This window comes from Dermacentor albipictus, chromosome 1, assembly GCF_038994185.2.
Source record: "Dermacentor albipictus isolate Rhodes 1998 colony chromosome 1, USDA_Dalb.pri_finalv2, whole genome shotgun sequence".
NCBI classification, from domain to species: domain Eukaryota; kingdom Metazoa; phylum Arthropoda; class Arachnida; order Ixodida; family Ixodidae; genus Dermacentor; species Dermacentor albipictus.
The window spans coordinates 165,596,613-165,619,934 of record NC_091821.1 but is presented as its reverse complement, the minus strand read 5'-3'; the positions used below and the strand labels follow the sequence as shown (position 1 = coordinate 165,619,934).

The 23,322-nt window shown below is 46.2% G+C and overlaps 1 protein-coding gene across 2 annotated transcripts in view; it reads left to right on the top strand.

The window, feature by feature from the left end:
• The window catches only part of LOC135911488 (serine-rich adhesin for platelets-like), a 358,528-nt gene that overhangs the window by 97,808 nt on the left and 237,398 nt on the right, over window positions 1-23,322 (top strand). The window contains exon 3 of one of the 2 annotated variants that reach the window (XM_065443813.1): window positions 9,162-9,208. The exons of the other annotated variant lie outside the window; for it this stretch is intronic. The gene's annotated coding sequence lies outside the window, so the exon portion shown is untranslated. The remainder of the gene's footprint in view (window positions 1-9,161; window positions 9,209-23,322) is intronic. 2 annotated transcript variants of the gene reach the window in all.

The following is a 23,322-nucleotide window of genomic DNA, read 5'->3' as shown; positions in this document are numbered from 1 at the left end:
CCATTGTATATATATACATATATACACATGGCTTTCAGCAAGCTTCACGGCCCCGCATCTCAACCAAAATGAGAATTTTATTACCACGGCGGGCGCTCTTCTCAATTTAGATTTTTGCATCAGGCTCAGCAATCGCCCGAGGCGTTGCCTCCAGAGAACCTCGCCCGCCTCACGTCCCAAAGGTTTGCGGGCGCGAGCCCGGTTTGCAGGAAAGCGCGTTCAGACAATGCCGCTCGTTAGTATGCGTCCGCGAAGAAGGCCCAACAGCGCGCGCGTAGACACGCGCTGCTGCCGTCCCTGCCGGCGGTCTCAGATTCCCGGCGATGATGATGTCATCGTGCTGCTTCCCTGGCCTCCCCCAGCGGCCCTCCCCGTCCCCGCGGCAGCGCCCGAGGGAAGGAGCGCGCTGCCGGGACGTCCCGAAGGCCGCCCCGGGCGATGCACGAGCCGCCGCCGCCTCTGCCGCTGCGGCGGCCGACCGTCGTCCAATTAGTGCCGCACGACGAGTGGATTCCTACCTCCAGTGTGCGGTTCGCCTGCTTTTGCTTGTCATTTACGTTGCGCGAAACGATGCGGGATATTCTATACGCCTCGAAAGGGCCTGTATTGAGCACTTTTAAAAGAAGATAGCAAAATGACGGGGCGCGTCTTACATGCCTTTTTTATTCTGTAGTTCGTCATCTGACAATTTTTACTCAGCCCTTCTCGGGGAAATATATATGAATATATATATATATATATATATATGAATATATATATATATATATATATATATATATATATATATATATATATATATATCGATCGATACGTGACGGGTCTGACGAGGAACGTGTTGTTGCTAGCTTCTAGACACGATAAAGGAGAAGCCTTCGTCGCAATGCGCCTCGTGTCCTTCGCCCGATTTATTCTGCTGCTAAAACTTTCACATTCTCGGCGAGAGTAAGATCGACGCTTTCAAAAGTGCTTACCAACTATGAAGCTGCTACGGGACGCCGCGCTAGTCCAGGGACAATTGGCGATCGAATTCGCGCGACGAATTCAGAAAGGTTTTCTTTCCTAAGTGCCCTTTCACATTGGCCCACGGGGTTTCTTGCTAAAATTACTACAGTGGGAGCTCCGTTGCCGCGGTTGTTCAGATAATATGCGAACGATCGTTAACGCGCATGAATTTGTCCGATCTTGGTGGTTGTGGCTACAGACGCTATTGTGACGTTTTTGTCTACGTTGCATCTGTCTTTATTGGTCTAAATTTCGAAGAAATCCTATGTTTCTGAACGCAGGAGGCAAGAAGACTCGGCGCGCACGCATAATCAGCGCGAAATGTTGCATTTATGAGGCAACATTTCATTGAAAGGGATTAATTCTCAAAGTCGCAAAGACGCTTGAAGCCAGAAAGACGAGTTTTAGGAAAACGCATGACCTATAAGCCATCCTTACCGTGCTGGCCGTACCGCTCTGCTTGTAGCTCCTATAGACACTGGGGCCCGAGTTCCCAGCAGTAATATTTTTATATGAAGCTCTATGCACTGGCCGGCCCCTTCGCTAATGTCTAGCATCACATTTGGCTTACGTGTGCTCTTACGAACATTTCTAACGAGAACGTTACTGTGAATATTGACTCAGCTATCCACAGACTTCAAGAACACAAGTTGAATGTGATCTCGAAGCAGTGGTCAAAGCGGTTGACGGACCAGAGATCAAATTACAAGCTTTTTATTTATTTATTTATTTATTTATTTATTTATTTATTTATTTATTTACAGATACTGCAGGCCATATTCGAGCCCAATCAAAAGTGGTTACATCAATGCTAATAAGCAAGACTATAAATAGAAAAATACAGAACAATAAAAAATATACAGGGGCATCAGCATTTTCAATTTAGAATTATCGCCAATAAATATGAAGTGGGAACAATAGGTGTAGTTTGCAACTCGACAACAAAGTAGTGATAAACCATGAACACACAACAGATTGCTCAATTCAGCATTTTACCTCATTTTAGTACAACACACAGACGACAATTTTCTTCCTTGTGTGTAGGACGCTATTAATCAAAAGAAAAATTATTCACAAGACGAATGAACGATTGCGTTGTATTAGCGTTAATTACTTCTTGTGGTAATTTATTCCATAATGAAATAGCATGATGAAACAGGGAAAATTGATGTGTGTTAAAGTAGCTGAATGGTTGCCTAACTATTTTGTTGTGTTGTGTACGGTCAAAGCGCATTGACGGCTCAGTTGTGTGACGTTAACGCGGTATTTTAAAGTGACCATGGTAAAGCTATTTGATAAAATTTAACCTGGACACCATTCTATGATATTCGAGTTTTTCATCTTGGTCCTATTGCGAAAGATTGATACGCTCGAGAAACGCGAATAGGTAGGATAGATAAACCTCAAGGCCAAGTTCGGCACCGTTTCTATTTTTGTAAATAAATATTGTTGATACGGACTCCAGATTAGGTCCGCATATTCTAATTTTGGCCTGATGAGAGCTTTGTATGCTGTGAACTTTACAGCGGGGGACGCACGACGTAGATTCTGTTCTAAACATGCCAGCTCTTTTTTTCAGTGCGTTAGTACAAATATTATCTGTATGGGGTTCCCAACTTAAGAGGAAGCTTTAGCTCGGGTGCTCCTATCTAAATACATGTAAAAGGTGATTCGTTTTTATTGGCAACCACTGCACTAAATTTGGCAAGGTTTATTGCATTTAAAAGAAAAACTTAAAATCTAGTGACTGTTGCTTCCGAGTTTTCGATTTAGGTCGTCAATCTTTTACTAAATATTGGCAAAAATCGCACATTTTTAGAAAACGAAACTATGAAGTTTACAACTCTGTAACTCAGCAATAAAAATAATACAACAATTCTGTGAATTACACCTAATAGTACATATAAAGTGGACAAGATTGATATGTAATTAATTAATATCCAAAAACTTGGTAAGATGGAAATACAGCTTTTGCAGAACGCTTGTATACAACGTAACAAATTCACGTAAGATATAAGTTGACATATAGAATTTGTCCACTTTCAATGATTTAACGGATGTCATTTATAGAACCGCGATATCTGTTTTTGATGCAGAGCTACTGCATTGTAAACTTCGTGCTTCTATTTTTTTCAAGCTTTCCAATTAGTGAAAATCCTTTTAACAAAATTCAGCCTCTAAATTACAGTTCTGCTGCCAACAGTCACCGGAATTTAACTTTCTCTTTCAAGTGCGACAAATTTTATTAAAATCAGTTCTGGAGTTATCTCAGAAAAGCGTTTTTGCGTTTTACATGTATTTGAATAGGCGGCGTCGGAGTTGCACCCGAGCTAAAGCTTCCTCATAAGTTATTCGTGAGTGTAACATCCAAATACTTCACTTGCCGAGTTTTTCTAACGTAAGCATTTTTAATGGTGTAAGCAAACTCTAAAGGCTCTTTTTTGTTACTAAATGTTATGCTCGCCGTTTTCGAAGTATTGAGCTTCAAGCACCATTTGTCACACCATGCGCTTATTGAATGCAATGCATCATTTAATCTGACTTGATCAGAGTGTTGATTTATGCCGGTCTAAACAACACAATCCTCCGCAAAAAGTCGGATCTTTACACGAAGTTACACTGATAAATAGATATCATAGATATAAACCAAAAACAACAATGGACCGAGCACACCGACCCTTAGTGTGGTACTCTTCAGTGTACATCTAGTGTATCAGAGATGCAGTCATTTACAGCCACGTATTGTTGAAGCTAAGTAGCATGCTATCCAGCGAAGAATGTTGTGTTCAATACCAATAGCATGCAGTTTAGTTACTAAATCATCATGCGGAACAACGTCAAACGCTTTAGAAAAGCCTAAAAACACTGCGTCAGTTTGACTCTTCATATTTAGTGAATTTACGAAATCATCGCTTATCTCGGCAAGCTGAGTTGCAGGGGACAGTCCAGACCTAAAGCCATGTTGATTGTCATGAAGAGTTGGTTGTTTTCTAGATGTATCATAATCGCCTTAAATATAATATGTTCTCACAGCTTACGAATTTTGAATGTTAGGGAAACTGGTCAGTAGTTGTTTAATTCTGTTGGAGATCCAGACTTGTGAATCGGGACTATCCTTGCGGAGCGCCAGTCGTATGATATCACACAAGATTCTAACGAGGCTGTGTATATTTTATACAAATACTCTGCCACCCAAGTCGCATATCTGTTAAGAAAACCGTTTGATATTTCGTCAGGACCGGGTGATTTCTTTATATCAAATTTGCGCAAAAGGTTAAGAATCCGGTCTTTGCTTAAGTTTACTTCAGGGCATCGGTTCCAGAGGCGCATAAGATGGGAATTGTGCGTGCGACCCGTCAGCGTGAAAACGGACTGGGAAAATGCGTTGAATTTTTGAGAAATTATGGAGGGATCATCGATGCTTGCGCCCGATGCTTTTATTTCTGTGATGCCGCTTTTATCTTTAGACAAATAACACAAGAATTTTTTAGGTTCTCCAGCAATAAAATAGGACAGAGTGCAGGAAAAAATCTTTTTTTTTCTTGCTGCGCGCATTTTTTCCTGAAGATTTTGTATACTAGACTTGGAAGCTGTTTCTGGTTAGATCTCCTTATGATCGGTTCATCACCTTTGATAATATTATGTTCGCTACTTCGACTGGCCGGCCGCTGTTATTTCTAAGGTCACTACAAGAACTGAGTTGTGAAGACTCACTGAAGTTCGCGCGGCAGTGCGCTTCGTTTAAAGCGCACTGCAGCGAAGACCGCCAGCCAAGGATAAACACTTCTTGCGATCCGAAAACTTTGTGAACGCGGCCTTAGACTCGCCACTGCATTTCCTGCTTAGCCTGGTACAAGCTTTCATGCTCATCTTCATTTTTTGTTATCTTTCTATTACCGGTTTAACCCATAGTGGGCACTTTATAAAAATAGCGGTGCGTATTTGGAAGTGTTCCGTGGTTAAGCAGCGCCAACAATTCTCGTTTTTCGAGCTCCTGGGGCCGCTTTCAGAAAAACTTTCGTACAGACTATGGCCCGTATCAACAAAAAGCTATTATGCTAGAATTGTTCTGAAGAGAAAATGGAGATGCTATTGGAGATCGAGATGTGGAGTGAATTCGACGCCAGTTCTACTACTATTGGGTCGATAAAGAAAGCTTCGCTTTAATACAATGGAATCAAAACTAGGAACCAGCATTGTATCAGCTAGGTTCAAACCGACGTTCTACCTGTAAGTAGTATACGTTTATGTACAGTAGCATAACCGATGATGGTATTTTCTTATGGCATCCCCTTTGAAACGGGGCGGCGGCAAATAGTCACTATAGCCTGCTGAAGCTCCATGAAGTTTTACTACATTTATTGTAGTCCATCATTTTACTTCTCTCTGCTTTATATTATTTCTTTTTATTAACACCTCTATCTCTATATATTACAGTTGCATGTGCCTGTAACGACTCCGGTTCTCTCAGTCTCTTCCTGCTTCCTACCCCACTTCTAAACGACTCTCACTTATCTCGACTGCTGACTGCAGTTACTGTTTCCATCCGCTCTGAATCCCAGCGCGTCCGGAAGGTGGGCGTTCCCTACGGGTCTTGCTTGGCGAATATCTTGGCATTCCATTAGTATGTCTGAGTCATTCACATACTTTTGCTGCCGCGCACACATGCATAATCTTGTTGCGAATATTTCCTTCCGTACGTTTTTGTCCTCAGGCAGCTAGCTCGGGCCTGAATTAGCAAGGCACTGCCCTCTTTGTGTTATCGTACAAATTTTGCCTCCTGATTTCTTGCTTGCCGTCTTTGTAAATCTCCATGGACTATTTCGTCTCCATCCCACGTACCAAATTTACTCTCTTTTGTTTATCTCACTTTCTTTTTGATGGCTTCGGATTGTCTAGCTAGCTGTACTTTCAGCTACCCGCTACTTGGTCGCCAGTTTTCTTGACCTGTGCTCCATTCCGTGTCCACGTTTTTGAGGTACAGATATTTGGGCTCTTGAGCCGTGCATTTTTTTTCATCCACGTTCCAAATGGTGCCAAACTTCGAAGCGGCATATGGCGGTCGGTAAAATGCTGAACTATGCTTGAAAGACTGCCACGAAAACTCTCCTGAGATGCATTTTTCAGCTGCCACCTATATGCACATACACTTCCATACAACCTATTTACGGGCAGGATTGTGGGGGGGTCTGTCAAAACATGCTCACCGACTCTTTTGGTGGTACCTGAGTCTTTTAATACGTTTTAGTTTTGTTTTGCTTATTTTATTTTTTCTGTCATGAAACTTCTAGGGAAAGCTTTGTGTGCCGCCCAAAGAAGCCACGACGTGATGGAGCGTCGCTTAGCCGATGGCCGGGGAAGGCTAGCCTGCACACGTATTTCAGTGAGTTGCGCAACCTTTTCCTACTGTAGTGTTACGGGAGAACGCAAAAGAAGCGGCGCATTCGTGTAAATACCACAGTCCGCACAATTCGTTAAGTTAAAAACTGCTACAAGCCCAATAACTGCGCATATTTTATTGATATATTAACAAGTGTATCAGTGTTGTGATAGGGAAATTTTCGCTCGCCGTGATAAATGCCTATGTTAAGGCTCAAGTCGCAGTGCGCATATGTTTGGGCACCATAATAGTGTTCGCCTAAAATTTTTGCCTTCATGCAGTGTGCTTCCAGCAGTTTTGAATTTTAGGAATTGTGTGGCTAGTGGTATTTGCATGAAAGCACCGCTTCTTTTGCGTTCTCCTGCAACACTGCAGTTGGAAAAGTTGCACAGCACGCTTATAAACTCATGCAAGTTAGCCTCCCTGGGCTGACGACTATAAGTGCCATCTAAACGACGCTTTGCCACGTCGCGGATACTTTGGGTGGCATACAAAGCTTTCCCATAGCAGCTTTGGGAGCACAAAAAGGAAAAAAAATAATAAAGAAAAAAGAATTGAAAGCGGAACAATATCTTACGTTTTTCACCCTCATCTGGAATACTACCGCTTAGATGTCTCTACGCAAAATTGAGGGTTTTATGAACGTATTCGCGCCAGCTTTTTCGGAAAGGAAATGATGCGTTTGTCCATTTGAAATCCCCGTCGTATCAGCTGTAGTTTGGCAGTGAGAGTAAAGTAATTACTCGCTGTTAGGATAGATAGCGGCCTGCTAGCCGTGCAGTTTTGTCCTCGGCCAGACGGTCACGGTTGCCACAGAGCGGCCGGCGCCACCCGGCGCACGCGCTCTAGCGAAGCGAGCGTGCTCGACGGCGCTGTGGGGAATGGGGAGCGGCGGGCCCGAAACACGAGTCGGGCTGGCCTCGCGGTGCTGCAGGCTCCCTCCCTTCCCTCGGCCCGGCAGCTGCTGGGCCGGAACGCCTGTCGGCAGCGGCCACCAGAGCCCTCTCGGTCGGGTGGGGCGAGCGGCCGCCTCCGTTTTATTGCCCAGATGGACAACAAGAAACGCAACATCTCTTCGGCCTCCCAGCATATCACGTTGCGTTCGGGACGCGCCGAGACGTGACGCGAGAAAAAGTCCGCAAACGGGGCGAAAACGCGACGTGTGTCGTGGCGCGACCCCCGAACAAGACGACAGCATCCCTGCGCGCTCCGGGCAGTGAGCACGTGGCACGTAGGAGAGGGAGACGGTTCATCTCCCTTTACCCCTCACCACCCCGCACACATTCGCAGAACCGTGTGTGCGCAAGCCTCCCGCCTTTTGGCTAAGTGCTCCCACCGGCCAGCTGCTGCTTGCCTGCGCTACAGCGCTGTTCGTTAACTTTGAGCCCACGCAGGTCACCGTTCTCACAGAATTGGCTATTATATGACGTGCCGCGCTGTATTGCACGTTAAGTTTTTTGGTTCGAAATAGTTCCGTTATACTGAATGATGTCCAAATTTACGATGCCGCTCGCAACCGTCGTGGTGGCATAATCGCTTTGGCAGTGCGCTGCTAAGCCCGAAGGTGCGGGATCACATCCCGGCCGCGGCGGCCGCATTTTGATGGGGACGAATTGCAAAAGCGCCCGTGTACCTTGTATTGAGTGCACGTTAAAGAATCCCATGAGGTCAAAATTAACCTGGAGTCCCCCACTACTGCTTGTCTCATAATCATATTGTGGCGTAGGCGCATAAAACCTCAGAGTTTAATTTTTTAATGCCCCTCGCACGTAATATTGTCTCGTCAGTGTCAAAACAAGGCAGTCGCTAAGCGAACTAAAGCCCAACCGCCACTCACTCGCTAGGAATACAGACTGCAGCTTTGTGGCACATCGAACACAGTGCTACAACTCCTAAGCCTGTGAGCGGCGTCTTCAGTGGTTCTCTATATTCCTCTGTGCATTCTTTCTGTGTTCCGTCCTCAAACGTGCCGTTATAACGACGGGCCATGAAGCCAGCAACCAACTAGTCCATCTAAGTCTACTGCTCTCTATAGCGTGTTGCCGATAGCGTATAGGGAGCGTCGAACGGTCTTTAGCGTTTTTAGAATGTTTTAGTTGAGCGTGTATACGCTCCGCTCAGCAGCTGAGCGGAGCGGAAGCGCGAATGCCGTAAGCCGGCTAGCGGAGCGAGGAACACGGTCCGCTTGCGGAGCGTGCTGCGCAGTGCGTTGGCTAGCGTTGGCGTCAGAAAGGATTGGATTGGATGCAGAAAGCAAGCTCGTTGGTTATCACGTGGCGTTCCCCAAGACGGCGCTTTATTTTCCACTGAATAAAATGGACCGGCAACGGATTACAAGCGCACGTCTACATACTTCATGGAGAAATATGTCATATATATTTCCTTTTCTTTATCAGAGTCACTAATGGGTCTTTTTATTTGGTTTGACTGCCCTTGAATTTGGCTAGAGGGCGCTGCAACTACGAAAGGCCTAGAGTTACTGGAAAGGCCCGCTCCTGTACGCTAAACGGAAACGTGAAAATCGCCCGCCGCTCCGCTGTGGCTTAGCGGTGCAACTCGGAGTGGAGCGTATATATACCACGAAGACGCTCAACTAAAACACTCTTTTATGAATAACCGCAGTGCGTTTCACCTCTGTTAGAACATACGCGGGGCATGTTCTGGCCGCGTGCTAACATGCACGCGGCCATAAAATCGTGCTTTATGACGATTTTCTATCACATTATAAAAAATTATTGACTTGTAATTCTTATATGCACATATTTTTATTCTCTTTCAGGTGAGTTTTCATGTTTGCCATGGCGGACAGAACATTACCGTCTAAACGTAAGTCTGCATGTCTCGTGAGTGGCTTCTCGTATTCGCGTATGGTAGCTTGGTGTCGGCAGGACCGAGGTGCTTCCCAAGGAACCGGTGCTGTTCTTGGTAATCACCTGCAGCTTCCTGCAGAGACCGCTGAACATGTTTTCATGAAAGAACTACCATGTTTGAGGTTCCTGAATGTCGCGGCTACCTGCTCTAATTGCTTTACCAGTGGCTGTAAAATGTATAGTATGTTTGGTCGACGGTGTGTGCATGCTGTCCATCGCAGCGTAGAGGAACCACGCAGACTTGACGTAGCCGATGCAGCGGTGTTCTTTCGCATTGTGCCAAACGTCCTTGCATCAGAGGATAATCAAGATCACTGAACCCTGTGAGATTCATTGCGATAATAACAGCTAACATATAGAAATCGCATTCTTTCAATTCCCTTTCCCCCTTCCCCAGTGCAAGGTAGCCTACCGGGCTCAGCCTGGTTAACCTCCCAGCCTTTCACTTATTACCCTCTCTTTCTCTTTCTCTCTTTAGATATCGTATGTTGACGAAGCTTGAGCTATATTTCATATTTCCACTCTGTTTGTTTGAATGTGATTTTCTCAAGGTGTTTTCTATATATACACAAAATGCGACACTGTAAGTTTAGCACCTTATCTTTGACACTAGCCGATTCAGTCAGTATGCTGAATATTTCAGCGCCACAACAAATATTCAGCTTCGTTGGACGTACAGTTGGTGTTCGTTTCAGCCATGAAAGTGAATATTGAAATGCGTCCCTTTTCTTTCTGATTCACTATGTATGAATTTAAATAATTGACACATTTTCAAGTCCTCCTCTGTACTAAAGTTTATTAGAACTTGAAATCGATTGCCTGCAAGAGTTACAAAAGGAGAAAGAGAGAGAGAGAGGGAGGGGGGGGGGCGAATCATTTGTAATAGTGTTGTGACTCGCACCTCTTACTTCACGTTTCTTTCTCTTTTGCGTTTCTTTTCCTTTCTTTCTTTCTTTCTTTCTTTCTTTCTTTCTTTCTTTCTTTCTTTCTTTCTTTCTTTCTTTCTTTCTTTCTTTCTTTCTTTCTTTCTTTCTTTCCTTGATATGTTTTGCTTCTCTGCAAAGCAGTAATGTCCCTACGGCAACAGAGCCCGGGCATCTGAAACGTCCCTATTAATGTACACTTTAAATAGTCATCCTGTGCAGAGTAAGAGATGTACGGAAATGAGTTTGGCACAGAAGAGTTGAAAAACTGAAAACCAAATTTCCGATATTTTAAGGTCGTGGGGTGATCAACATAGTCATAAATTATTGCTAAAATACGGTCGTCTCATCACGAGGTATTGCAACGCTCAGAGTGCGTGTTTAAAATCTTTCTCAAAGGCAAAATAAGAGAGATAGTGAGCTAAAATGTGGCACAGTGTCGAAGGTGGGATTCGCAATATATTCATGTGGAGTAATGACTACAGCCGGAACTGATTGTTCACAGTGGCATAATTCAAGACGAAGTGTAGCTCCCCGCGATCGTTTGCATACAGCACAACAGTCGTTCTCAGTGTTGCTACCACAGATTTCTTCTTTTTTTTTGCATGATAAGTAATAGAGATGTCACGCAAATGCGGCGCCATGTACGCCTTGTCTCACGAACAGGTGGTCTTATACACATATACTATTATGCACTTATATGCGTGTAGCTTCAGAGCGAGATTGTAGCAAATAATGTACACGGAACGGTATTGCAACCTAACAGCCTATTGTTGTTTTAATTGTACAGTTTGCCCCGTGGCCTAAAATAGGCAGAGTGATGCAACATTACAAGGAATCTCCAAAGCAACAGCGCATAAGAAAAATACGTTCATAGAGTTTTTAATGTCACTGCCGCAAAATACATAAAGTGACAGTACAAGAAAGAAAAAAGTAAAAGAAAACTCATAACAATAAACCGCTTTACGTAGACATTTGTAAGAAATGATTGTTTGGCGCACGTAAAATATCCGCCAATAGTGTCCAACAATTTTATTTTACTGCATTTTTTTTTCAAAGATATTACTGACCACTTTCGCATGCCACTTCTTGACTCTCGGCCCAATACTTTCTTTAAACCAAGAGGCCGTCTACCTAAAGCTATTAGCAGATTTCTTGATGCATCATAATTTGATGTCAGTGAATGAAAAATTTTCGTCATAATGCCATCGTCGTCGTGTAGCTGTTATGTTGTCGTTGTCCTCATTCTCGTGGTTCTCATACCACCGTCATCGTACTGCAGTCGTCGTTGTCGTGCCATTAATCGTCTACGCTGTAACTGACTTAATGATGCCAAGAGGTGCTGTCTCCCCATCCCCCTCCCCCCCCTCGTTTGGTGTCATTGCGTTGCTTCGAAATTCGACTAAACATTTTTGTTATTCACCGTCGGTGTCTCCACGCCATGCCTATTAGGCGCTGCCTATTATCAAATAAGCAAATAAAAACTAACGCAAAGAACAAGCCTGCAATTCATACGTTCAAATGAAGTAAAGCGGAGTTGTGGGCGTTCAACCGAGCCTTCATCTACGTTTGCGGACACCGTCACCAGCGAGACGCACAGATGTGCGCCCGCAAACTTGTGCCAAAACCTAGTTCGCATCAAACGTGAAGGTGGGGGGGGGGGGGGGGGGCATATTTCCGCGAAAAGTGCCGTTTCCGAAGTTTGCGCACGAGGCTCGCTGCATGTCCCTTGCATTTGGGCGCGCGCACACACACGCCAGCGTTCACGGCTCATTAGTGCGCTTCGCGGCGGCCCGTTGGCCCCCGTCGCAATCGCGCTCAGCCGCCGGGGGCGGCTCCTCGGCGGCGCGCCACCGCGACCTGCGGGGAGGGAAGCCGGACCCGCTCGCCGAGCCTTCGCACCCGGCGGCGCGCGGAACCGCTCCGGCTTCCGCTGATTAACGCGGTCTCTAATTAAATCTAAGTGCCTGTAATTAAATCCAAAAGCTGTCCTGCCGACTCCTGACAAGGACTGCGTAGCTAATTTGCATCCTGGGTGACTTGACAGCGACAACAACAGCGGCACGCGCGACAATGGTCGGGCGGCGAGCAGCAAAACCTTCACGGCGGCGGTGGCCGAGCGCATCCCGCGACGCGCGCGTCCGAGAGGATCCGCGCGCGCTGCGTTTGTCCGTTTCGTGTTCTCTGCTCTTCGCGTCGTGTTTGCGTACGGGAGGGAGGGGAACGCGGCCGCTTACGCCCTCCATTTATTCATCTCGGAGCGATTTCGTACTTCGCTTTTCAACTGTTGTGTACAGTTCCTTTTTTTTTTGCTTTTTTGGTTCCCGCTTTCTTTGACACACGGCAAGATCTGGCAATTGCGAGGATGCGCTCTGCCTGTTCTCCCCTGGCACCGTTTTTGTTAACGGCGCCCTTCACGTCACTGTCGTTCCCCTGGCGCGAGGGTATTTGTTCTCGTCGCCGTTTGCCTCCCCCCTCCTTTTATTATTTCTTTTTCTGTTTCCTATCGACGCTCGCTTCTTAAGCCTTTATTTAGAGCTGCCCGGGAGGCTCGCTTGTTTCTTTCTTCGGAAGGCCCTCCATTTCGCACTTAGACGCCTCGGTCTGCTAGATGCTGAATTTGAATCACTAAACGTCGCGCCGTATTAGCCACATCCGCTTCCCGCCCTGTTTTCGCTTCTCCAACTCTCGAGACAAGGCTCTGTAGTCGCTGCACTGCGCGCTCAGACCGCACGGCAACGCCAGGACGCAAGCGGAGAGCCGAGCGCGCATTGCCGCCGCAGCTCGGAGAAGTGGAGCCGCCGCGAAGGTGCGTGCTGCTCGAGAAGAAAAACGACAGTCGAGAGACGCCCGGTCCGCGTGGCAGTTCTTGCGAAGCGGACCGTGAATACGCGCGTCGAATATGTCGGCGCGATCGCGTTTATTTACCCGCCATTTTTTTTTCCTCAAGCCCTTCCTCTCGAGTCTTTTTTTTTTCTTTTCTCACCACTGTACAGGCTGCAGCTTCCCTATTCTTCTTTTTCTCGCCCGTTTTATCCCTCTACACCTTTCATGATGGGCGCGCGTCAGTGTTCTCTTTTTGTTTGACTGATATTTATCTATTCATGTATTCGCCGGCGCCGCCGGACGAATCATAATTCACGAAGGAACGGCGTCGTCTCCCCCGCCCCGGCGCTGCCCGTCGGCTCCGCTGCACCCGGGAAACGAAAATTTACGGCCATCCGCGCCTGCGCGCGTGTTTGCGGCTGCGCTTTGGGTATCTTGTCCACAAATACTGCTTTCTAATATTGTTTCGATATTCTCGTGATTCCGTTTTATTTGCGCTGCGCGCGGCGTATCTGGGCCCGGGCCTGGACGCGTGCCGACCTCCCGTGTTGTTTCATAGGGCGCCCCCTCGTCCCCCTGCACCCCCTTATCGACGTCCGCCCAGCATGCCCACTCGGACGCGCGTCGACCTCCTTGGGCGGCAACGACGCAGCTGCCAATGAATACTGATGGTCCGGCCGCGCGTATAGCCAGCCGTGTGAGCGGCTGATCGCGCGCTTCGGCCGACCGCTCTTCGCCGCTCCGGGGGCGGTGCGAAAAAGGAGTTCCCACGCGTCGGTAGTCTCTCCGCTGCTTGGATGACAAAACGGACGCGTTCCCTTCCCGCCGAAGCGGGCCTTATGGGCACTGCGTTCAATTTCGACGCCGCGTTCGGACCCGATAAGTCACAACGTCGAAAAAGGAAGAAACTGCAGGAGACAACAATAACAAGGACAGCATATTTCCGGCCTTGATATGTCGCGAGTATACATGCGAGGTGCGGTGCCAGATGAAGGTAGTGTTCGGTGGGACCAGCGCTCGGGTATGGGTCGCTTCACGGCATTGCACTGCGCCTAACGCTGTCGTATCGTTGTTCTTTTCTTCTAACGCAGTCCACTGTTGAGGCTGTGGCTTGTGCCCTGAGCCGTACATCGCGCCGCTGGTCACTGAGAATCGCACGTAATGCTCGTGTGCATACTTCAATTTCAATATTATTTTTCAGTATACTCAAACACTTTACACTCACATGCGGTGACGAGCGTTTCTCCTGCTTTCTACACTGGTTTCCATATATCTATACGTTTTCTGATATCTTGTTCGCAGTGGTTTGTGAAGGTAAAATGGGAAGCGAGAAAACTGAAAATGAACCTTACACTTCTTTTTGAAACTTTTGACAAATGTACAGTCGGCGTCACAAGTTTATGGACCGCGGGATATCAGTATATAGCTGAATATTTCGACAGCGCGGGTACGCAGCCTGGTATTGTGATTTTCAGCCTGTGCTAGTACATGCGAACAGCATCTAGGCTCACAAACTGCTAAGAATTACACTGTTTTATCATATACCCCGATGCCTAAATATTTGACGCCGACTGTACCAACTAAGTTCTTGGGCGTTTGAGCGCTCAATCACGTTATACAATTTTCTCCTCTGTCGGGCACTGGCTCAACAAGACAAGCAAGCACAAAAGTTCGAGTCCGCTCTCTCTTATTTGGTTTGGATGAGGTGCTTAGGCATCATCCTTTTCTGTCCTTGAAGCGTTGAGCTGGCGTGCGCTCTGTATTAACCTAAGAGGCTAGAAATGTTAGCACCCCCCACTATACAGCGTCTATCGTAACTGGTCTCTTGCTTTGGTAGATTAAACCCCATAATTTGTAAAATTAATAACTGGTCCCGTTTGAAGGAGCCAACTTCATCTTCATGGAATAAAGGACTGAATAGCCAACTGCCCGTCATATTACCACGCTTACTTTGAACGCTTGGCCGGTGATCGCTGTCGCTGCATTATTGCTGTTATCGCCTTAACGCTGTCTCGCAACACGCGCTTGCTGTGCCAGAACCATCCTGAACGTAAATAATCCGACTGCACGCACGCCAGTAGCAAAGTAGTGCGTGTCACTAACAGGAACAAGCGCTACCAAACACTCTGGAAGATATGATGACGCATTTGCCAATAGGGGACAGACTCTAGCTGTGATATTCAATTCGACGACCGTGATAGCTGCTGCCATTCCCATTGAAGTAATGTTTACTTCCTAGCCACAAATTTGCCAAACAAGCAGTTCGATTCTTCCCATTGCTTCTTTGTGCAAGTGTTTCTACGTGCTCACCCAGACTATATCGGGTGACAAAATGCTACTAAAGACGGGTAGCCGGAGACAATGACTCGAGATATTAGTCATGAACTGCAATAGCTTGGACGAAAGGAGAACTGGAAAATTTGCACTCTAATGGGAGCCTACGCCACTAAATGGAAGTGCGAAGTGTGCACCTATGTTGTTTCTACAGCAGAGGTTGCGTGGTTACCTGCACGTTTATGCTACAGCTGGCGTCTGGGTTGCCAGGCCGGGAATTGTTTATTGTTCTTCACTTATATGCCTCTCTAGTCCTTTTTTTTTAACGTTGGGCTACTACATCGACTTATACGAGTTACAACACGTACTTCGTGTTGAAGGTGACCTGGCGCTATTGCAACAACTTGGCACGGCGCCAAGAAACCACTACCACGTGTGGCAAGGGCGCAATGTAGCAACGCTGCAGCTTCAATCATGGCAGTTGCAGAGCCACAACACATCCCGACACAGTTTTGCCTCCACAGCGTTGACCCAACGTTGTCCCTTTACAGACTGCAGGAGAAAGTAAGAAAAGAAAACCGGGAGGAAAAATAAAACAAATGCTGGTTTTTGTTTTCTTTTCTTTTCCTTTCAGCTTTTGCTATGCTCTTCTGTGCGCTTGTGTTTATTCACTTGGCTCATTTTTCTTTCTTTTCCCCTTTAGGTACGAAAGCTTCTGTTCGTTCTCAGTGCGCATAAGTGAACAAGTGCGTAAGGAAACAGCTCCACCGTAAAATTGACGAGCTATACGCCACGTTGAGAAATATGTGCGATCGATATGGCAGTCATGCATGAACTATGCTTCGGTATCACCACGCTTCACTAGTAAATGACTGTAAAGAACCCTCTCACTCCTCTTTATTTTGCGTGTGCAGTTGCCACATCGGTCCCCACGAGAACACAAGAGGGATGTTTGAAAGCGCACGAAGTAGTCCGCATCAGTTCTTTTCTCGGTTGCTTGAAACAGGGAGGTTGCTATTGCTTATATTCTGTTGTTCTGCTGCAAATATATTGCTTTTGAGGGCATAAGGGCACAATATGCCTGTTTGTGTTGAGCTGCATGAATGCTTAGATACAGGCGTTCGTCAATGATGGTACATGACTTATCGAGAAAACGATGGTCTCTCAGAAGTCACCAGTGCTGTATAGCGAGGCACTTAAATAACCAGCCATTCCAGGATCGAAAGTATAAGCACGTGATCAACTGTGAAATGATTGGAACCGCAATGCTGCCACACCATGTTTTTTTCTCGCGTAGTTGGCTGCCCACTCTTTCTTGCGGCAACCAGCCTACGCGCAGCTGTTTTCTCCAATCAGGGCCGTTTTAGCGGCACCCGAATAGGTGGCCGTATGTGAAAGTACACGGGAATTTTACGTCACTCGCCCAAGCAGTCCTTATCTAATAGCGCACTGCGCGAAGCGGGGCTCGGCTCAGAATCTAATTACCGCTTGGCGCTTGTTACATCAAATTAGCTCGGCCTTGAAAGAGGCCCCTTCCTCTGGTCAGCACTCCCGCTTTGTAGGCAGCTGTGTTTCTGCGAGGAGCTCGCGCACGGAAACAGTTAAAGCTGGTCGTATTATTTTGCGAGACTAGCGGAAGGACTGCGCTCGTGGCTTTCAGTGACTGCTAGACATTGAGGGTAATCCGAGCGTAAAAGGATTATTTGGGTTTCAAGTAGCTCGGTTCGAAAGAAACCAGTGGTGGTGTCTTTTGAATCACAGCTTGGCTTTCTGAATGAATTGGGATGGCTTCTTTCACGGGGGCATTCTGCTAGAAAAGCTGGCTTGGCGAGGGAATTGTTCATACGGGAATCGACACGATTGTCTTCAAGCCCTTGCAATATTTAGACACGTCATGCTCACAGAATGCACAAAACAAGTTTTAGCGAACTCTCAGGAAGTCTCGCCTGTCAAGTGAAACCTCACTGATTTCATCATGCGTTCTCGCAAAATCTCGCCGAACCGGTTGTTATTCAACGAAGAAAAGAAAAAGAACGAAAAGAAAAAGCGAATAGTAATGTGCACCGCTGGTGGAGCCTGCAATTGAACCAATAACATCACAAACGCAGCGCAGTCATTATGCAATACAGACGTCCGGATTTTTTCTTTTGCTTTATTGTCAACTTTCGCGCAGAATATACAAGTATTTACAGTGCTATGAAAGATCAAAATTGCCAGCCAATCCTTGACCGACGTGGGCGTTTGAAATTATGTCAGGTATTCAAGTGTCTCCAATTGGTTGAACCATTTGGGTACATGTTTTGGCTGTCTACAAACTTCAAGAAATCTTGCAATAAGTTGTCGGAAATACATAGGAATTAGAGTTTATTCTTGAACAGCAAGACAGTCATTCGGGTATACATACGCTGTTTCAGTATTGAGTAAGGCACTGCGCATGTCAGAGTAAGAAGTCCAGACGCAATTGAAGCTGAAGCTAAAATTCTCTCTAGGTTAAGTAGTAGTGAGAAAAAAAAAACACGCACACTGTATTAGTGTGATTACAATAAAAAAAAAACAGTGCTGCTGTATAAAGAAGGCGGGTATGCTTATTTCGCTGCAGTGAGAAAGCTAAGGCGACACGGAGGATGAAGGCATACGTTGAATGATGCGATCAATTTGAATTTTGGGGTATTACCTGCTAAAACCACGATATTGAAATGTGTACTTGATCTTTTTCGGCTGACCGCTTTTTACCGTGTAACAAATGTTATAGCTCAGCGCAGGACGCGCCCACATGTATCTGAAGTTTCTCGAATGTTATCGATGGGTCTTTCTGCTGTCTGTTGTCACCGAAGCTTGCGTAATCTGACTGCATGCGTGACGCGAATTGTGTAGAACTTTCTGGAAGACACGCGGGCACCAGCGATTACTCTGGAACCTTCGATGACTGGTGTATAAAAGCCGACGCGCTTGACCGCCAGATCAGATTTCGACGATCGCTGACCGTGTTCGCCGCTATCGCTGTGCTTTGAGCGTAACTTGCTGTTGTGGGCACAAGTTTCGCCTAATAAAAAGTTAGTTTCGTCATTCGCAGTTTTTCCACTCTATTATTCACCGTCACTACTGCATGACATCTGGTGGAGGTGCTAGTGCGTTCATGCACCGAACGCTCCTGCAAGCTCGGCTCCCCTCGGGTGACGGCGAAAATGCATGCTGCTGGCCGAGCGCTGCCGATGAGATAAAGAATGCCCTGCCGCTTCGTCGTCGTCAGTCACGATGCAGCCGACCTTTTTCAACGAACGCACTCTTGAGAGCAGCACGATACCTCTGCGCAAACGCTCCGTCACGTGGCTCTTTTTTTTTTCATATTTCACGGGCTTTCTTTGCAACCTGGAAAGAACTACTTGAGGCGTATCGTAAAGGAAACAATTCGATCGGTGGTTTCTGGAGCTGCTCTACCAGTCTGCGTAGCATACTTGGGGTCCTCAGCGTTAAGAACGTTGGATAATTAAACGTAATTAATTAGTAAGTTATGGGGAAAACAAAAAAATTGTTTGAGTTACTATAGGCTATCGCGAATACTATGCGTTCAGTGCAATTCGCTTTGGACGCGCCTTTCATCTTTAAATTCTTGGCCCAAGTTATGTGGAGCACCCTATACGCGCTACTTTGCGAATACAGGCGCAAGAAAGCTGAACGTCTCGGGTTCGGTACATACAGATTACGGTTTCGTGAGGAGCCTCGCACTACTCCAACGCAGAATGCCAGTGGCACGCAGCAGACGTATACGTCAACTCCTGCGCCGAATCACATTCAAACTTACTAGGGGTCACTGAGCACGTGCTGGTGAGCGAGTTGGTTCGACATGATTACAAAGAAGGCGCCAAATAAAACAACAGACGAAGGAAGGAGACACGAGACAACCACGTAGGTGTTTTGGCTATTTTCAACACTCCTTGGAGTTGCCTTCACGAATGCCTACTCAGCACTAATTGGAATGGCTGACACTCCTGCATGTGATGTTTGCAGATGCGAGGAGAACATTGACCACTTATATGTGCCATTGTGCCATTATGAACATTGACCGATCATCGGCTCAGAAGGCAGTGAAGGCACTTTTTTGTTTTCTCAGAACTTCTGGTTTGCTCGAGTGACTTTAACTGAAGTGCTGTCCGTACACGTGTCTACACCTTCTCTCTCCCTTCTTTCTCTTCTCCTTCTCCCTTCCCCCAGTGTAAGGTAGCCAACCAGACTATTGACTGGTTAACCTCCCTGCCTTCCTGAATTCTACTCCCCCCCCCCCCCCCCCCTAAAGCTCCTCAGTGACACGCAGCGTCGGTGATGCTCGTCAAACTTATTTTCAGCATAATTGAACGCTTCTAGTTACCCGGATTAAAGCGCAAGAGATTGGTGCCTCCATATTCATGCTGCAAATAGTCGATTCTCTATATAGGTTCTGAATATATATATATAAAACAAAACATTTGTGGTCATGATTGATTTTTAGCGCTCGAGTACCTCGTATTTTCCTTCACATTTTTTTTTTATTCCCGGCTCCCTTTAGACATTAATGCTGAAAACTTTTGCGTTTCGAAAAAAGAAAATGAGAAGCGCATTCTTGTTCCTCTTTTCGTTCCCGGTGTTGAGATCCTTTCTTGCGAAAGACTTGTGTCGTGATGGATTTAATTTTTGTGCGCTTTCAGCCCTCACCCCGTGTCGCGCGGTGTGGAGGCCGCGGCAGGCTATTTCCATCCACGGGCCACGCGTTCGCTTTTTAGTGCCGAGGCCCGCGTACATGCGAACTTGTTCATACAAAATCTCTGCTCCTCAGCCTACATCAAAGCCGAGCGAAAAGCGAAAAGCGCTGCGCCGATGCCAATCGATTTTCCTGCAAAGAATGACCCGCTATCATGCACAAACACCAAAAGGAGTCGGCCCGAAAGAAAAGGCGGCCCAGAGCGCCGGGGAAGAGGGGCAGGCAACAAAGGCTACTCCCGAACAAGTCGCGAGCTCCTTTTCCTGACGTGCCTCTTTTCCTCCGTCAAGCTTCGTAAGAAATTCACTCGCTATGCCGCCGGTCGATGACTTTTTATTTTTTTTTACACCGCCCCTCCACCCGCCCTATACCCTGCTGGCTTTCCTCCGGCGGCCGCCCTATAAGTTTCTTGTTTGGGAAATCACCATTTCGCCTTCCTTAGTCCTTTTCTTTTTTTTTTCCTTCCAGCCGACGCTCATTTTCTCCTCTTTGTTTGCTTGCTCGCAACGAGACATTCTTGGCTGCGTGCTGTAGTAGGGATGCCAGTCGTTCCTGCCGAGTCCCTATTTCATTCCGCCGCCGGCCGCGCGCTTCCTTCCCGCCCTTCCCTTACTTCCCGTCTTTGGAAGCGTTTCATTTTGTGCCGAGTTCCGATGGTGCACCTCCTTGTCCGGGCCTTGTTTGCCCCTTGTGGCTGGTAATGACGGCATTGTCCGCTTTCCAGATTGTATACTTCCGCCCCGCTCTCCTCGGAACCCGGCGGTCCCTAACGTCTCCGTTTGCATACGGAATTTGCCCTTTCCCCGGGAATGAAAGCTATTTTCCGCGCTCAGCGGCCAATGCTCTAACGAAGCGCCTTCATCCCCTTCGCTCGTGAGTTCTTCGTTCTCTTCCCTCCACGCTCCTTCCTTTCTTTTGTGCTGTCTCTCTTTCTTTTTTTTCTTTATTTCTTATGGCCTGCCTCGACGCGAGGCGGCACGAGAAAAGGTGGCCTTGTTTCCCTCGTCATTTAAATTGCGCGATCTGCAATTTGGGATAAACGCGGGCGCATAACTTCATCTCGTTCCAGTTGATTTGCGTAGCCGTTTTTTATGCTGCTTCTAAGCATTTAGTAGCTTTTTTTTTCTGTCTGCCTCCTTTATTTCGTTGTCTTTTCATGCAAAACAGCTTTCAGGTCATTCGTAAAACTTGGACGGCGTATAGGATGTTGTAATGGTGAAGGACGCTCCGCGTAATGTCTTTCTCAGGTGAACGAGTCGCGCGAGGAAAAGTAAAACATAGGTTTCGACTTCGACAATTTGTGTGTAATTTTCGAGCCGCAGGAGGCCTCGCAGAAACGCAAAATTTCTTTCCCGACGACAAAACACGAAACTTCTTCCTAAACAGAAAAGCAAATATATTACTCGCCCTAAGCACATGCTGGGATACTTGGATAGTTTATTTTGCATCTGTCAGCAGCCGAGTGGTCTGCTCGACAGTATGAGTTGTCATAATACAGCATATTCTTCACCCAAAATGAAGACATCGGTGGTTTGATACGTTTATGCTCACACTGTCGGTGTCCGCAAAATGGCTAGAATACCTAAAATGACTCTATCGAACATAAAGTAAATTAAAGTAAGAACATAAGTAAGTAGAGTGACGTCACGTGCGGTCGTTGTCGGTGGCTGTAAAGGGAAGGAAAGCCAGCCGTCGCTCTACTAACGCGTTAAAGCTAAGCTGCCGAGGATGGCGAGGCCGCCCTTGACGAAGACAGGTCTTCCGATCGAAACGTTGTGCAACCTTTCTGAGGTACCTTAACACTGTTTATAAACTTTATATCACCTGTGCAACTCCATCTGCCAGGCCCCCTTCTTGATTTTAGTACCTAGCAGCGTATTTTACATCTTCTAGTATTTTTTTCTCGGCAAGTACTGCTATTTCCTTTAACTGTTGAAAGCCGTCAAGCTCCTATATCTATGCATCAGTGACGTTTATGGTGGTTCATGGTGTTATAACAATTAAAGAGCAAATTTAGGACCGAGAGGTTGATTTTTTCGTTGGTCACTAGTTAACCAAACATGAAGCCAACACGTCATGAAGCCAAGCAAAGCATATACTACGGGGGAATTAAGGGCGGTTTTTAATTAATTGAATTCGAAAGATGTTGGTTGCATTGACGGTAAGTTGCATTTTCGTCCAGTTTCATTTCTATTTTCATTGTTATTTCTACATTTCGTTATATATTACAGCTACATTTTCCTACAACCACCATGGTAGCTGTGTGGCGTTGCGGTGCAGAGCGCGAAGTCGCGGGTTCAATTCAGGCAGCGGCGGCCGCATTCCAGTGTGGGCCAAAGGCAAGAAGGCTCGTTTATACCGCGCTATTAGGGGTGCACATACATTAAATAAATCCAAACTGTCAAAAGTATTCCGGTTATGCTTTCGTGCTGATCGTGCGTCATAATCATATGAAGTGCTTAGTAGACATCACAGTACGGGCACGATATACTCTGTGTGTGTGTGTGTGTGTGTGTGTGTGTCTGTGTGTGTGTGTGTGTGCGTGTGCGTGTGCGTGTGCGTGTGCGTGTGTGTGTGTGTGTGTGTGTGTGTGTGTGTGTGTGTACTTCGCACACATTTTCCTAAATTTAATTATGTATTTTAAAGTTTTACAAGATATACTTGAATCATGACCCTACAGATAAATTATCTGCTCAGGCGGACATAATTTGCAGGCAAGCCAAATCAATAATTTCACTTATTTGCGTGATTAAAATAATTAATTTCTTAGTTGCACACCTTACGGCGCATGCTTATATTAGAAAGTTGGAGGAAATTGTCATAAATGTTGTCTTTCGTGCTTCTACACTTAAAAATGACTACATAGATCAAGATAACTGACGCCAAATCATTCGTTCAGATAGGTGGCGCAAGATGAAACTTCGCCACATCGAGCGATAAGGCGGTTTGTCTCGCCCTCTATGCTGCAGTGGCTATGCGGTGAATCGGAAGTTGCGCGAACAGCCAATCGGAATAAGCTCGTGGAATGTCGGCTTCATTCTACGCCACTATTCTACGTGACAGATGGACTGGACGGAGAGCCGCGCTTCACGGAGCCGCGTGCATAATCAGGTAAATTGAACGAATAATTTCAAGCCATTTTATTTCTGTCTACGTGTCCATTTTTGAATTTAGAAACACGTAACTAGACATTTAGGACGATTTGCCCTAACTTTCAAATAAAAAAGCGTAGCGTAAAGTATGTAAATAAGAAGTTAATTAATGTATTACTTTAATCAGTGAAATTGTTTATTTGACATTTCTTGAAAATTT